The sequence below is a fragment of the Rosa rugosa genome, chromosome 6 (genome assembly GCF_958449725.1).
Source record: "Rosa rugosa chromosome 6, drRosRugo1.1, whole genome shotgun sequence".
In the NCBI taxonomy this organism is placed as follows: Eukaryota; Viridiplantae; Streptophyta; class Magnoliopsida; order Rosales; family Rosaceae; genus Rosa; species Rosa rugosa.
Window position 1 is genome coordinate 26577421 of NC_084825.1, and position 14818 is coordinate 26592238.

Genomic DNA, 14818 nt, shown 5'->3' on the forward strand with positions numbered 1-14818 from the left:
TTTCTCCCTTGTTTTATTATTGAAATCTCCAAATCTCCAAATTTCCTTTTTTTTTTTTTTTTTTTTTTTGAGTTCTTGCTTCCATTTTGCACTCATCTTCACGTACCCATAGTCAAAGAGAACAAAATAATGGAAAAAAGAGGATATTGTGGAAATTTAAGATAATAGAAGAAGATTGATACAATAAATAAAGTGGTGTGGATGTGGGACCAATCTCACTCCAAATGGTTTTGTGTATCTGTAAATGGTACATGAGATAAGCTTAACAAATTAAAGCATCAAAAATAATCAAAACATGTAGGTACAAGTTTTGACCAACTTGGTATATTGGCATTCCCATATAAAACGGTGAAATATCTTCCAAGCTGATCTAAGAAAATCTCAGGTAATTGCATCCATGCATACATGGTAGATTAGTGGTTGGTCTAGAAAAGTATCTTTGGGGTTTAATATTCCTTATTTAAAGATACTTTTCTGTTTACAAAATTGTGTAATTGATTTCCTAAGTATTTTAGGGTTGGGTGTCTTTAATTGATTATCTCTAACACAAAAGATAGTTTCCTTGTTGAAGTGAAATTAGGGTAAAAATATGTTTTGTTGGTGCATTGCACGGCCTCCCTTTGGATATATAAAAAGAAGAGACGTTGATAGAGAGGGAGGTCTTGAACGCAAGTAGATTTTGTGAGTCTTGCTTGTGCATCTAAGTTTGAGTCTTCATAAGAATCAAAGACACTTGGTCCATGTATAAGTGTTCTTGATCATGTTTTCATATGCATAAATTCTCTTGAGATCAGTAGAGAGGCTGTGAAGAAAGAAGAGTGATATTTGGTGATCGTTCAAGTGAAGGAGTTCAAAACGGAAGACAAACTTTGTATTAGTTGTTGTCTAATCATTGTAGCCGAGCTAGTGCTATTCAAGTTTGTAAAGATCATATCCTTCATCATAAGTTAATTCTTATTTTGGGTTCTCAAGAGTAAGAGCCCTGCAGTGTTTTTAATCTCATATTTGAGGTTTTCACTGCGTAACCAAAATCTGGTGTTCTGTTTGTTAATTTTGGTTTCTGCTGCCCAGTAAGGATTGATCAGTGGCTTGCAATCCCCATTTTCCAGAAAACACATTCTGTCCTTGTATTTTCAAAACACAAGATAGTGAATGCGGTGGTTACTTCATGGCATGGCATTTGCATCGCCGCAATGAGTACATGGAGTTGAGAGATAAGGCCGGGGAAAGAGGGAGGATTGCATATAGTCGTTAAACAGCGGCAAGTGTGGTTTGTGGTTTACCATTGTATCGATATTGTCCCAACTTAACCACCTAATAGGTATTGTGTTTTAATCACAAAAGACCTCGGTATAATTGGGTGTGATCTACACACTTATAAGTTATATATTTGTCACATTTTCAATGTGGGATCTTTCCTCTCCAACACATCCCCTCACGTGCAAGTTAGCTCTAAGATTGTACGTGAAATTAATTAAAAATTCAATTCTCACATTGAAAATTGGGAAACAAGCCTTATATCGGAGACTTGGTCAATACAATCCAAGGTCCACATCGGATACTTGGTAATAATCCAATCGGAATATTCCGATGACAATATAAGAAACCTAAATTCGGGCCCCATGACTATTGGAGACGCAATTGGAGAGGGACTTGCTCTGATACCATGTTAAACAGCGACAAGCGTAGCCCGTGGCCTACATTGTACTGATATTGTCCCAACTTAACTACCCGATAGGTGTTAGGTTTTAATCACAATAGTGGGATCTTTCCTCTCCAACAATAGTGGATTCACCACTAGTTGCTATAAGATTCGCAACTAGTCGAGCGCGATCACTACTAGATCGAAGTTGTGCAATCTTGAAAGCTTTGGGAATGAAAATTAAAATATCGTTCCCTTAAATCTGGTGCCAATTGTTAGCTTTTTGTCACTTTTTCAATGTGAGATCTTTCTTCTCCAACAATAGTAGATTCACCACCAGTTGCTATAAGATTCACAAATGGTCGAGCGCTATCATTACTAGAAGTTGTGCAATCTCGAAAGCTTTAGGAATCAAAATTAAAGTATCGTTCCCTTAGATCTGGTGCCAATTGTTGGCCATGAGAATTAACAAGCTAGCAAATTAGGGTTTATCCAGCTTGTTTCTTCTTGCTTTTTCTTCATCTTGCAATAGATCAGTTGGTATAAGAGCTTTAGGTTTTATCATGCCAATAAAGACATCGCTTTGAGCTGCCTGTGTTGGATATAAAGGTAATAGGTTTTAATCTCAATAGCACGAGAATGGTGGAGTTGGGGTAAAAAGAATGTATCTATGGTTCATAACTGGAAAAAATAAAAAAGATTAATGGGCACCAAGGAGAGGTTATAGCAATGGATGGGTCGAGACAAGAAGATGAATTAGACATGGGGTGGGATGCACTAATGTGTATGAGCGGGAAGACAAGGGGCAGTTACAATATTACACACCAGCTGTGAATTCTAGCTCAGCCATCAGGTGGACATGGCTAACTAAATTAATTGGTTGCTAGAAACATCAGTCTCAACATGATGTCAAGCTCTGATTTTTAAACATAATTAAAAATCAATATATTCCCAGAATTATACATGTGTGATGATTCAGCCATCAATACAAAATACTTGAAAAACTTTTTCCTTTTAAACTAAGTACATACTAATGCTCTGAACCCACTATGTCAATACAGACCCACTCTAAAAAGTCATATATTACATAAGTTTACAAATTAAGTTGCCACAACAAAATAAAACGTAAATGCTTCTCGGAGCTTTCTACACAACTGAAGTCTTATCAACGATAAAGTCACAAAATTGGCTTCCTATCGTAAAGCTGCAAATATGCTACCTCAGCTTCAGTCACAATTATCCAGACCCGCATGATTAACCCCTATACCATTGAATAGTGCACCGGGTTGCCACACAACAAACCCAGTAAGCTTTTGAAAGCTTGTATGAGTAACTCAAATTCAACAATCAAACAACTCACACCAACCACGAGAAAACCACCCTTTCAATTTAATGAAAACAACCCACGCATTAATTCCTTTCCTTAGAGGAGATGCATAAGTCACTCAGTGACAAAATCATATTATTTGAGTGACAACAAAATAAATATGAAACCCAAAGTCCCCCATGGACGATAAAGAAAGAATACTCTTGAGACTCTCTTTCAAAACACGTACTTATGAGTCCCAAGTAACCTCAATTATTACCCCCATAAGATACAATTAAACCCGGCAGACAGACTAGAGCTCTAACTGATCGTAACTAATAACCCGGCCAAAGGCTTGGTTCCCGATAACATGCCTTGGTCACATTTGTGACCCCAGATCACAATTTGTGATTCCCGATCCTCGACTCTCAAGTCATTAGATCCCCGGTATAAATAACAAAACATTTAAAGGAGTTGCACTTGACCCAAAATGTTACCTGAATCTAAAGTAAAATATTTCCGATAATTGATCCCCATCAATGACTCCCGGTATAATGACCATATTTAAATAAATATAAGTCGCCCAAGACCTAAAAATGTTCCCCAAAACTCAACACTTTTTGAAATAGTAGAAATCAACACTTTCCACAATATATTGTTTCCCAAAAAGCCATATCCCAAAATAATATAATGAACACACCCCCAATTATTATTTTATCACAACAAATCCACCAGCACATATATATTTCACGTAAATATATATATATACATAGTCCTTCACTCAGGAATGCCACTAATATTTACTATAGTTTGCAATTAAATAAATAACTCCTAAAACAATACAGTACTCTGTTAGTAAATCAACGTTGTGAGGTTACTCACCTCGAAATTCCTATTGCGTCTTCACACAACTAGATAACTTACGGAACACACTATGTCAAGCACCTAAGGAAAGTACAGTCTCAATTCAGTCCACAAATCACAAAGCGATTAAAATTCGAATCCCTCATTTGAACTAAAACCCAAAAGTAATGCCAGTCGAGACGAAACTTCATCCGCAACCATCCAAAGTCTTCGGAACACTCCTAGGATCAATATGTCAGAACGACAAGTCGATCCAAATGTCAGATCCTCACGGATTGAAAACTGAGGTAATTGAAACTGGTAAAAACCTTAACATTATCAAATGATCTCCAAAAGTTACATATCATATATCAAAATACTCGTACCGACGAGTAGATAATAATGAAGTCAGAAATTGCCCCACACATGGACGGACACGTCGCCACGTGTTGCTGCCGTGCCAAACTCAGAACCAGATCAATCAAACCGTCCAAAATGTAGAAAATACCAAGTGGAGCAACTTTAATACCTGGAGTTCAAGCAAACTCGGCTTAGATCGTCGCCGCAGGCCAAAATAAAATGTTCACCTTTAGTTGCAGCTCTACACTGAGAATTGATCTAAACCACCACCAGGCAAAACAAGACCGATTTCAAGCCCAGTTGTCGGAGGAGGAGCGAGTTCCGGTCGGGTCCTCCGCCACCAAGCTTCGCCGCATTACTGCGCCGCCATGGGTGAGAATCGACGTAAGAGACCGTCGTAGGGAGGACCAGAAAGAGAGGAAGCGTTCTGGGTCGGTGCCGTGGTCTGCCATCACCGGAGGAGCAAGTTCCGGCCGGTTTAAAGAAACTGATCCGGGTCAGGTCGAACAATTTGAAGAGAGAGAGAACGCAGCATTTGGAATTTTTCGAAAAAAGAAACTTTTCAAAAAGGTAAATTATGATTTTCCCAAAACAGAATTTCTATTTACAGTAATTTCGAAAAATAGCATAAACTTCCGTTAATCATAGCTTTCTCGTACGAACTCCAATTTACCCGTTCCACATGTCCATGAACTCGTATCGACTCGCTCTACGACTTTTTGAAGGAAGTTTTTGAAGAAACTTAACGTATAAAAAGTAAAACTTCGTACCCCCCTAAAACTATGCATTTTGAATAATTATTTGTCCGAAAATAATTCCATTTAACAAACAACACACAAACAAAGCATGACACCCATAATTCGTACAACTGTTCCATTATTAATTGTAAGAATTAAATAACGAAAATTCAGATCATCACAATGAGGACGTGGATCATGAGGAAAGACAACGCTCTTGCTGGAGATCGATATTGATCAGCCGTGACGTGTAGGATGTTTGACCTTTGGAATCCAGATCGGAAACTGACACCTCAAGACCTCCCAAGGGTCTTTCAACATAAGGATTATTTGGAAGAGGTATTTGATTTCAAGGAATTAGTTGAGAACATAAAAGTGTCATTGGTGGCCACAAGATTATAGGGACATGCCTCGCCTTGGTAGCAACAGACCAAAGGCCTGATATGTGTGTGACGTGTAGGATGTTTGACCTTTGGAATCCAGATCGGAAACTGACACCTCAAGACCTCCCAAGGGTCTTTCAACATAAGGATTATTTGGAAGAGATATTTGATTTCAAGGAATTAGTTGAGAACATAAAAGTGTCATTGGTGGCCAAAAGATTATAGGGACATGCCTCGCCTTGGTAGCAACAGACCAAAGGCATGATATGTGTTTGACATGTAGGATGTTTGACCTTTGGAATCCAGATCGGAAACTAACAACTCAAGACCTCCCAAGGGTCTTTCAACATAAGGATTATTTGGAAGAGGTATTTGATTTCAAGGAATTAGCTGAGAACATAAAAGTGTCATTGGTGGCCACAAGATTATAGGGACATGCCTCGCCTTGGTAGCAACAGACCGAAGGCCTGATATGTGTGAGAAGCTGAACATGCATATGAGCAGACACATATGTACCAGCAAAATACGTGGGCTGGATTGAATATCACAAATGGTCACTCAATTTTTACCTATTTGACACTTTGATCACTCACTTTTTTAAATAGATTACTTTGGTCATTCAACTTTAACTCTGTTATTCACTTTAGTCACTCTGTTAATTTTTTTATTAAAAAAGAAACTTTATCTGCCACAATGGCAAAAATATTTTCGTCCAACCAATTGTGAAAAATTAAGAAGTCTAAATTGGAATGATTGGGAGAAGTGATTAAAATGAGGGAAAATGCCCATTCAGTGATTAATTAAAGTGATTGACAGAATAATAGTTGAATGACCAAAGTGATATGTTTAAAATTGAAGTAACTAAAGTGTCAATGAGTCATAATTTAGTGACTATTTATGAAATTCTCATTTAATTAAAAGCTGTAGAGTTTAAGGTAATCTTTAAGACACCTCAACATCTTTCAATTCCATATGTATTATGTGACGCGAGCACATGGCATTGGGACAGTCCCAGAAGAAGATGAGGAGGAGAGTGAGTGTAGGGGGTCTGGCTGGGATCTGAAATTAGCTCAGGTCTGTGGTCCGCCTATAAGTCTATAAGTGGCCAATACATTTAGGATTTACGTCTTAATCAATCAGTTGAAAATACCTAACAGGGCACCGCTGTACACCGTCTGTCTTCAAGTATCCTTGTTTCCCATTAATGAATGCATCTGTATCCTCGAGCAAAAGAAACCCTAATTAATGTTGGCAGGAAAAAAAAAAATAATGTAAGAGAAACTGTAATAGCTAAAATGCTGAATGGTTAGAAACAAGTAATTAATTATGAAAGGCCCTCTTCTTTGCTGTGCTTGTGCCTAATTATGTCGGCCATTATAACACTAGCCAGTCATCTGGATAAAGTTAGCATTATGTTCTTAGTTAAAGTAATTAGTTAATTAGAGTAATTAAGCTTTTGTTAATTACTGATTAACCCTAAACCCCATGGTTAACTACTTAATGACCTATAGCTATTTGCTAGGTTTTCGTCATCTGCTCTTTCTCTAGCTACTGTATAAAGTTATAACCTAAAAGTGAACCCCTAGAGAGAAGATCATACTTCTAGAAATCCTCTACCATCGCCCCATTGAGCAATTAAGCTTAGTAAAAGAAATTTTAAACCAAAAAGCTACTTCCAGTGGAAATTTGATTGCTTTATTTTATTAGGATAATTAAGTTTAACTTTTTAAAGGTAGTTAGTTAGACATCTAAATTTGATATTTGGACATTTCTTTCTTATTAAACTTCAAATTTAATTTTTGAATAAAGGGCTGGTGCGGCTGCCCTCAACCAAACTGATGAATACAAGGGGGAACATTAAGCCTAAACCCCTGATTACAAGAAGCCTCTAGAGAACATTCTGAAATAATATCATGAGTCTCTACCAAATAACAGTATTCAACAATGCACCAACTAGCAAAGAACTTCAACTTTAATTTTTTAAATTTATCAAAAAACTAAGTAGGCCTCCTAAATTTAACCAAAACACCCTTGAACAATTAAATATGTATCTTCTATAATTTTTTGTTGTTATTTATTTATTTATTTATTTTTTTTAACAGTGAAGGTCCAATCTACACAATATCTAATTTTCCCTATAAGTCACTATTTAAAAATAAAAAATAAAAAATTTGGTGGTTCTGGATGGACCTCCAATTTTTTTCAATTGTTATCAGATTTTGTTAACTCATATGAAAAGACAAATAAGGACAGAGAGAGAGAGAAAAAAAAAACTCTTTTTACCTTCCCCATTAATATAAGTTATCTAAAATAATTAAATTTTATACATGGTCCAATCATTTGATACAAAAGTAAATTCAAAACAATCTAATTTGGAATTTTCTTAAACTAAATTTATTCAATATTTTGGTGTAGTTATTACTAATTAAGATCCAAGATCAAATCTTTTTAATTAGGTTAAATACTGTTTACTCCCTATACTTATAGGGTCTCGACGTTTCAATTCCTCACATTTCAATTTCATCTAAATGCTCCTCAAACTCTCAATTTTCACACAATAGGTCCTTGTCATCAAGCTCCATTCAAATTGTCAGTTATATTGCTGACGTGACATCCATTTCATGCCGAAATGTCTATTTTACCTTCAATTACTTTTTTAAAATTCTCTCTCTCTCCGCTTAACCAATGTTAACGACCACCCACCACCACCATCACAACCCTCATTCCTCTCCTAACCTACGCCTACCTTCTCTCCTTATCCCACACCCCAATGTCCTTATCCACCTCCTGCCAGCGCTTCCCGCCGCCGTACTGGATCGACAACAAGGCCCAAGCCCGGATCTCCATCTTTAAGGACAAGTGGTCCCCTCTCGGCCACAACAATCTCAAAGCCAACGACTGGGATGATGTCGTTCTAATTGAGCACCACTGTCCCTTCCCATGAGAGAGAGAGAGAGATACATATGAAACTACCCAAAATGCTCCAGCCCCCAATTCCGCCCCCTCTGTTGCAGCCTCGCCCCCTCCTGCGTCATCTTGTGTCGAACAACCAACCTCATCCACCACATATCACTACTTGGAAGCAACAACTCCGACCAGCCCTTCACTTCCCTTAGCTTCATTGATGACTCATCAGGTATCAAAATCCTTCAATCCAGCCATGGCTTGCTCTTGTGTCGTAGCCTTTACAAATTTGGTAAAACCTGCAGCTATTACATCTGCAATCCTTCAACAAAGAAATTTTCAATTCTTTCTCAATTTAATGCTGAAGCAGATTATGTATCTGGATCGAAACGACTGGGATGACGTCGCCACCACCCTCGCCGCCCTATTCCCCCTCATATCGCCTTCTAAGACCGCCGTACAGTGCCACAACAAGATCGAGAAGCTTCGAAAACTGTACCGTTTCGAGAACCAGCATGCTTCGTCTCGACCCAGTTGGTTCTCGCCTTAGGCTTTGTATATGTTTATGAAGGAATTGGAGGGCGAGTATAAAGGTGACGGGAAATCTATTGGTGTTGGTTCTAAAGATTTGGGAGGGAGTTCGTTTTAGATTATGCTAAGTTTGCTAGGCATATTCATCTCCAAACAAGAAGATGGAGAGAGAGATGGGTTTGTTTTTGGAAGAAGAACATGGAGATAAATAAAGGAGGAGAGAGAGCTGGGAAGAAGAAGAGGTAAAAAGGAAAAAGAAGAGAGAGAGAGAGAGTGAGAGATTTAGAAAAAAAAAGAAGTAATTGAGGTTAAAATAGACATTTCGGAGTGAAATGGATGTCATGTCAGCAATTTAACAGACAATTTGGACAGAGCTTGACGGCATGACCTATTGTGTGAAAATTGAGAATTGGAGGAGCATTTAGGTGAAATTGAAACGTGAGGGATTGAAACGTCGAGACCTTATAAGTATAGGGAGTAAACAATATTTAATCCTGAAATTATATATTTGAGAACCAAAATCTTTTTTACAACCATTAATATTGCAAAAAAAAAAGAAAAAAAAAACTATGATTTAGATTAATAAAGAAGAGTCTTTATAATTCGGCCACTCCAAGAATCAATTTTTAGTTTCGCCACTATATGAAAGTACACCAAAAATGTAAGCAACTCCCTTACGAAATTCTTTGTAGTTGAATTGATAGAGATTATATTGGTTTGATTTATTTTTTTAGTTTTTATTTTTGGTTACAACGTGACCACTATCATGAGGTCTCTCTCTAGAAAACCCTAAAGAAGCCACGGCCGACTTCTGTAAAATCTTTCTCATCTGGTTGCGATCTAATGTCGCTTCGCTGAAGTGGTGATGCTGAAGATATATATATATATACAGCCCCCTGTTGGCGTGAGTCATACTTACCTTATTTATGTAGATATTCTGTAATATTATGTGATATGTAATATTCTGTAATATATGTAGTATTATTAGATTTACTACTTGCCTTAGGAGTAGTACTTGTCTTATTAGGCACAGTTGTAATTTGTATATAATTCCTTCTTGTAAGGTGAATGAAATATCAAAAAGTAATTCAGCCAAAATTGTCTCTTGTTTCTTGTTATATTTTGACTTGGTATCAGAGCAGAGATCCGATCTTGGACTCTGACTCATTGTCCTTTGATCCTTGACTCTTGTTCTTTGTGCTTGGATTTGTTTGTTGTCGTTCGATCCTTTCATCACCGTTGCCTTCTTATATTTCCAAGTACTTTGTTGTTTTTCCTTCCGCTGCATATTCACCATGGTGAAAGCTCCTTCTTCCCCCGTGTTCTCCTCAAGTCTGACTTGTAACTACTGCAAGAATCCAGGCCACATCAAAGCAAACTGTTACAGGTTGGTTGGTTTTCCAGCAATCTACTTTGATAGGCCACGACCTCAGGACAACAAACCTAAGGGAAAGGCTGTTGGTCGTCTTGTTCAAGACCAAGATTACTATGCGGTGACAAAATCAGATCACACCAACTTTGCTGGTAAGGATACTGCATCCGTAAGTTGCGGTGGTAATGGTAAGATTGGAGTTGCTTTAAAAATTTCTGGCTTTACTGGTGGCAATACTTGGATAATTGATTCTGGAGCATCTGACCATATGACATATGATCGTAGTTTCTTTCTTTTTCTCAATCCACCCTCTATTTCCTCTGTTGTCAATGCCAATGGTGATTCTTTTCCTGTTTTAGGAATAGGGTCTGTTCGTCTCACCCCTTCTTAGGCACTACATGATGTTCTTTATGTCCCTGATCTCTCTCATCATCTTATATCTGTGCCTCAGCTTAATACTCAATCTCGGTGTTCTGTAACATTTTTTCCTTTGTATGTGATTTTTCACGACCTCCTCACCAAGGAAATAATCGGCAGGGGTTATCTGAGGGGTCGACTATTCCATCTGGATTGCATGTTTGCCGGAATGAAGCTGGAAAAGGCAGTCCAAGCAGCTTTGATTTCGACTGGGGTTACTAATCAAGTTGAAGAATTATGGCTATGGCATCGGAGATTGGGACATCCTTCCTTTAGTGTCATGAAGAAATATATGCCATCCTTGTTTCTGGGCATTGATGAGTCTAAGTTGCATTGTGAGTCATGTGTCTTAGCTAAAAGTCATCGTACTAGTTATCCTTTGAGTACTACTAGAAGTTCTTTTCCTTTTGAGCTTATTCATTCTGATGTCTGGGGACCTTCCCGTGAGTCAACCTTGTCTGGCAAACATTGGTTTGTTTTGTTTATTGATGATTATACCCGTCTTACTTGGGTCGCTTTGTTGAAACACAAATATGAAGTTTTCTCTGCTTTCCAAGAATTTTTTGCTCTTGTTCAAAATCAATTTGGAGCCAATATTAAAGTCTTTCGTTCTGATAATGGGGGGGGGGGGGGGGAGTTTGTCAATTCTCAGTTTCACCAATTCTTTCATTCTCATGGGATTATTCATCAAACTACTTGCCCTCAAACCCCTGAACAAAATGGGGTGTCAGAAAGAAAGAATCGTCATGTTCTTAACATAGCTCGGTCTCTTCTATTTAGTGCTCATATGCCTAAGTATCTTTGGAGAGATGCAATTCTTATTGCTTGTCATCTCATCAATAGGCTACCTTCCTCTGTTCTCAATGGTCAAACCCCATATGCTGCCCTTTCAAATCATGTGTCTGTCCCTTCGTTTTCTAATCTCCCTGCTCGTGTCTTTGGGTGTGTTGTGTTCGTCCATGTTCCTAAGAATCAACGGTCCAAACTCGATGCCAGGGCATTAAAGTGTGTATTTGTGGGCTATGGTGTTCATCAGAAGGGCTACAAGTGTTTTCATCCTCCTACATAGAAAGTTTTTGTTACCATGGATGTCACCTTTTATGAGGATGCATGTTATTTTTCTCCCATCAATCCTTCACTTCAGGGGGAGAAACACACTTTTTTGGAAGAGAAGTCTTGTGGGATTAAAATTCAGCCAATTGAAGCCAATGACACTCCTGCAGAAACAAAAAAGGCAATTACTGAATCGTCTACCCTTCATCATGCAACTGCCGAACAGAGCGTTGCAAGTTCCGAACCAAAAAATACAATTGTCGAATCGTCTACCCTTCAAGAAGAAGCTCCTAATCACTCAGTCTCTCCCTCTCCATCAGTGGTCTCCCTTATTCAATCTTCATCTGAGAATGCCAGCGAACACGACGTCCAAAATTTAGCAGTTCAAGAAGGCCAAGCTCCTCCACCCCTCTTAGATACAGATAACCCTTGTCAACCAATCCCTGAGGAGCGTCCCAATCTTGAGGTTAGTGGTGTTTCTTCTAACTCTGATAATTGTGATAGTGTGTATGTTTTGCCTCCTAGGTCCACCCGTGGTAAACCACCTCGTCAATATGAGCCAAGTTTAGATGTTAAGTCTAAGTATGCCATAGCTAACTTTGTATCCACCCACCGGTTATCCAAATCCCATGCTTCTTTTGTGAATCAAATATCCTCTGTATGTGTTCCCAGTAAAGTGCAGGATGCTCTCAAGGATCCCAAATGGTCTCAAGCGATGAATGAAGAGATGGAGGCATTAGAGAAGAATAATACTTGGGAGTTGGTGCCACCTCCACAAGGAAAGAGAGTTGTTGGATGTAGATGGGTGTTTACTATCAAACACAATGCAGATGGTTCAGTGAACAGGTATAAGGCAAGACTTGTTGCAAAGGGATATACTCAAACATATGGCGTGGATTATGAGGAGACCTTTGCTCCAGTAGCAAAGATTAATAATGTTTGAGTGTTGATGTCTCTAGCAGCTAATCTAGATTGGCCTTTGCAACAGTTTGATGTAAAAAATGCCTTTCTTCATGGAGAGCTATCTGAAGAAGTCTATATGGATCTACCACCAGGATATGAGGCAAGCACAAGAGGTAGATTTGTGTGTAAGTTAAATAAGTCCTTGTATGGACTCAAACAATCACCACGAGCTTGGTTTGGAAGATTCTCTCAAGCTATGCGTCGGTTTGGGTACAAGCAGAGCAACTCTGACCATACATTGTTTCTAAAACGCAGTGAAGGTAAATTAACTGCCTTGATTATTTATGTTGATGATATGATAATTACTGGTGATAATTCAGAGGAGGTTGAAAGATTAAAAGATCTGCTTGCATCAGAGTTTGAGATGAAAGATCTTGGTTCTCTTAAATATTTTTTGGGGATTGAGGTCGCCAGAGGGAGTTTAGGAATTTTCTTGTGCCAGAGAAAATATGTGCTTGATTTGTTGACAGAGACAGGAATGCTAGGATGTAGACCTGCTGATACTCCTATTGAGCAGAATCATAAACTGGCTGAGTACCCTAATCAAACTCTTACAGAGAAAGCTCGCTATCAAAGATTAGTTGGCAGATTAATTTATCTCTCACATACTCGGCCAGACATTGCATATGCAGTTAGTGTTGTGAGTCAATTCATGCATAATCCAAGTGAAACTCATATGGAAGCTGTGATCCGTATTCTGAGGTATTTAAAGTCTGCGCCTGGAAAAGGCTTGATGTTTTCAAAGCATAATCATCTAGATGTTAGTGGTTATACAGATGCAGATTGGGCAGGTTGTGTTACAGATAGAAAATCCACTTCTGGTTGCTTCACTTTTGTAGGTGGTAATCTTGTTACTTGGAGAAGTAAGAAACAAAAGGTTGTGGCAAGGTCAAGTGCTGAAGCAGAGTATAGGGGTATGGCTCATGGAGTTTGTGAATTACTTTGGTTGAGAAATTTACTTCGTGATTTGGGATTTAAACCCAAACGAGCCATGGATTTGTATTGTGATAATAAAGCAGCGGTGGATATTGCTCACAACCCAGTTCAACATGACAGAACTAAGCATGTTGAGGTTGATAGACATTTCATTAAAGAGAAGCTTGATGCTAAGCTTATCTCTTTTCCGTTTGTCCACTCAGAAGAACAGTTAGCTGATGTTCTCACGAAAGCAGTATCGAGCAAGGAATTTCATGACTCACTTGGCAAGTTGGGCATTTGTGATCTGTATGCGCCAACTTGAGGGGGAGTGTTGGCGTGAGTCATACTTACCTTATTTATGTAGATATTCTGTAATATTATGTGATCTGTAATATTCTGTAATATATGTAGTATTATTAGATTTAGGGCTAAATACTAGTTAGTACCCAGTGGTTTAGGTCCAAAATCAATTCAGTCCCTGGACTTCTAATTTCATCAAAAACACCCCTGCACTTTCAATTTTGATCTAATAGGTCCAATTCGTTAATATTCTTTCAAATAGTTGGATTATTTGTTGAAAAACTATTTATTTTTAATAGTAAGACTCACTCCTAAATTGACAATGCAGACCACCTTGACGCCACATCATAAAACATAGGCCATATATGATCCACATTAACAAGTTAAATAACTCAATTGTCGGAAAACTAACAAATTGGACCTATTAGATCAAAATTGAAAGTGCAGGGGTGTTTTTGATGAAATTAGAAGTTCAGGGACTGAATTGATTTTGGACCTAAACCACAGGGTAGTAATTTGTATTTAGCCCTTAGATTTACTACTTGCCTTAGGAGTAGTACTTGTCTTATTAGGCACAATTGTAATTTGTATATAATTCCTTCTTGTAAGGTGAATGAAATATCAAAAAGTAATTCAGCCAAAATTGTCTCTTGTTTCTTGTTATATTTTGACTCCCCCTTCCAATGAGGGATACCTATTTTTGGCAAACTTGAGGGATAGGCTCCCAGCCCTTGGATCAGGTTTAATGAGCTTGGACGGCTGAGATCGTAAACACTGATAAACACTGATTTAACCCTTATCTAACCCCAATTCCTGAACTCGGGCGCGAAAAGGGATCCTCAATTCTTTCGATTTGGCTCTCAGAAAAGATCGGGAAGCGGAGTGAGAGAACGATCAAACAGTCCGCTCAAGAGAGAGATAGAGAGCGTCGAAGAAACAAAGGCTTGTGGTATCCTGATGTTTACTTTCTAAGACAAATCCGGTATGGCTCTTCTTTTGCTATGGTATTTCTTTTCAATTATTTACAAGGACCTCTGTTCTGATGCTTGTTTGATGCTCAATTTTATGGGTTTATCCACATTTGTTATT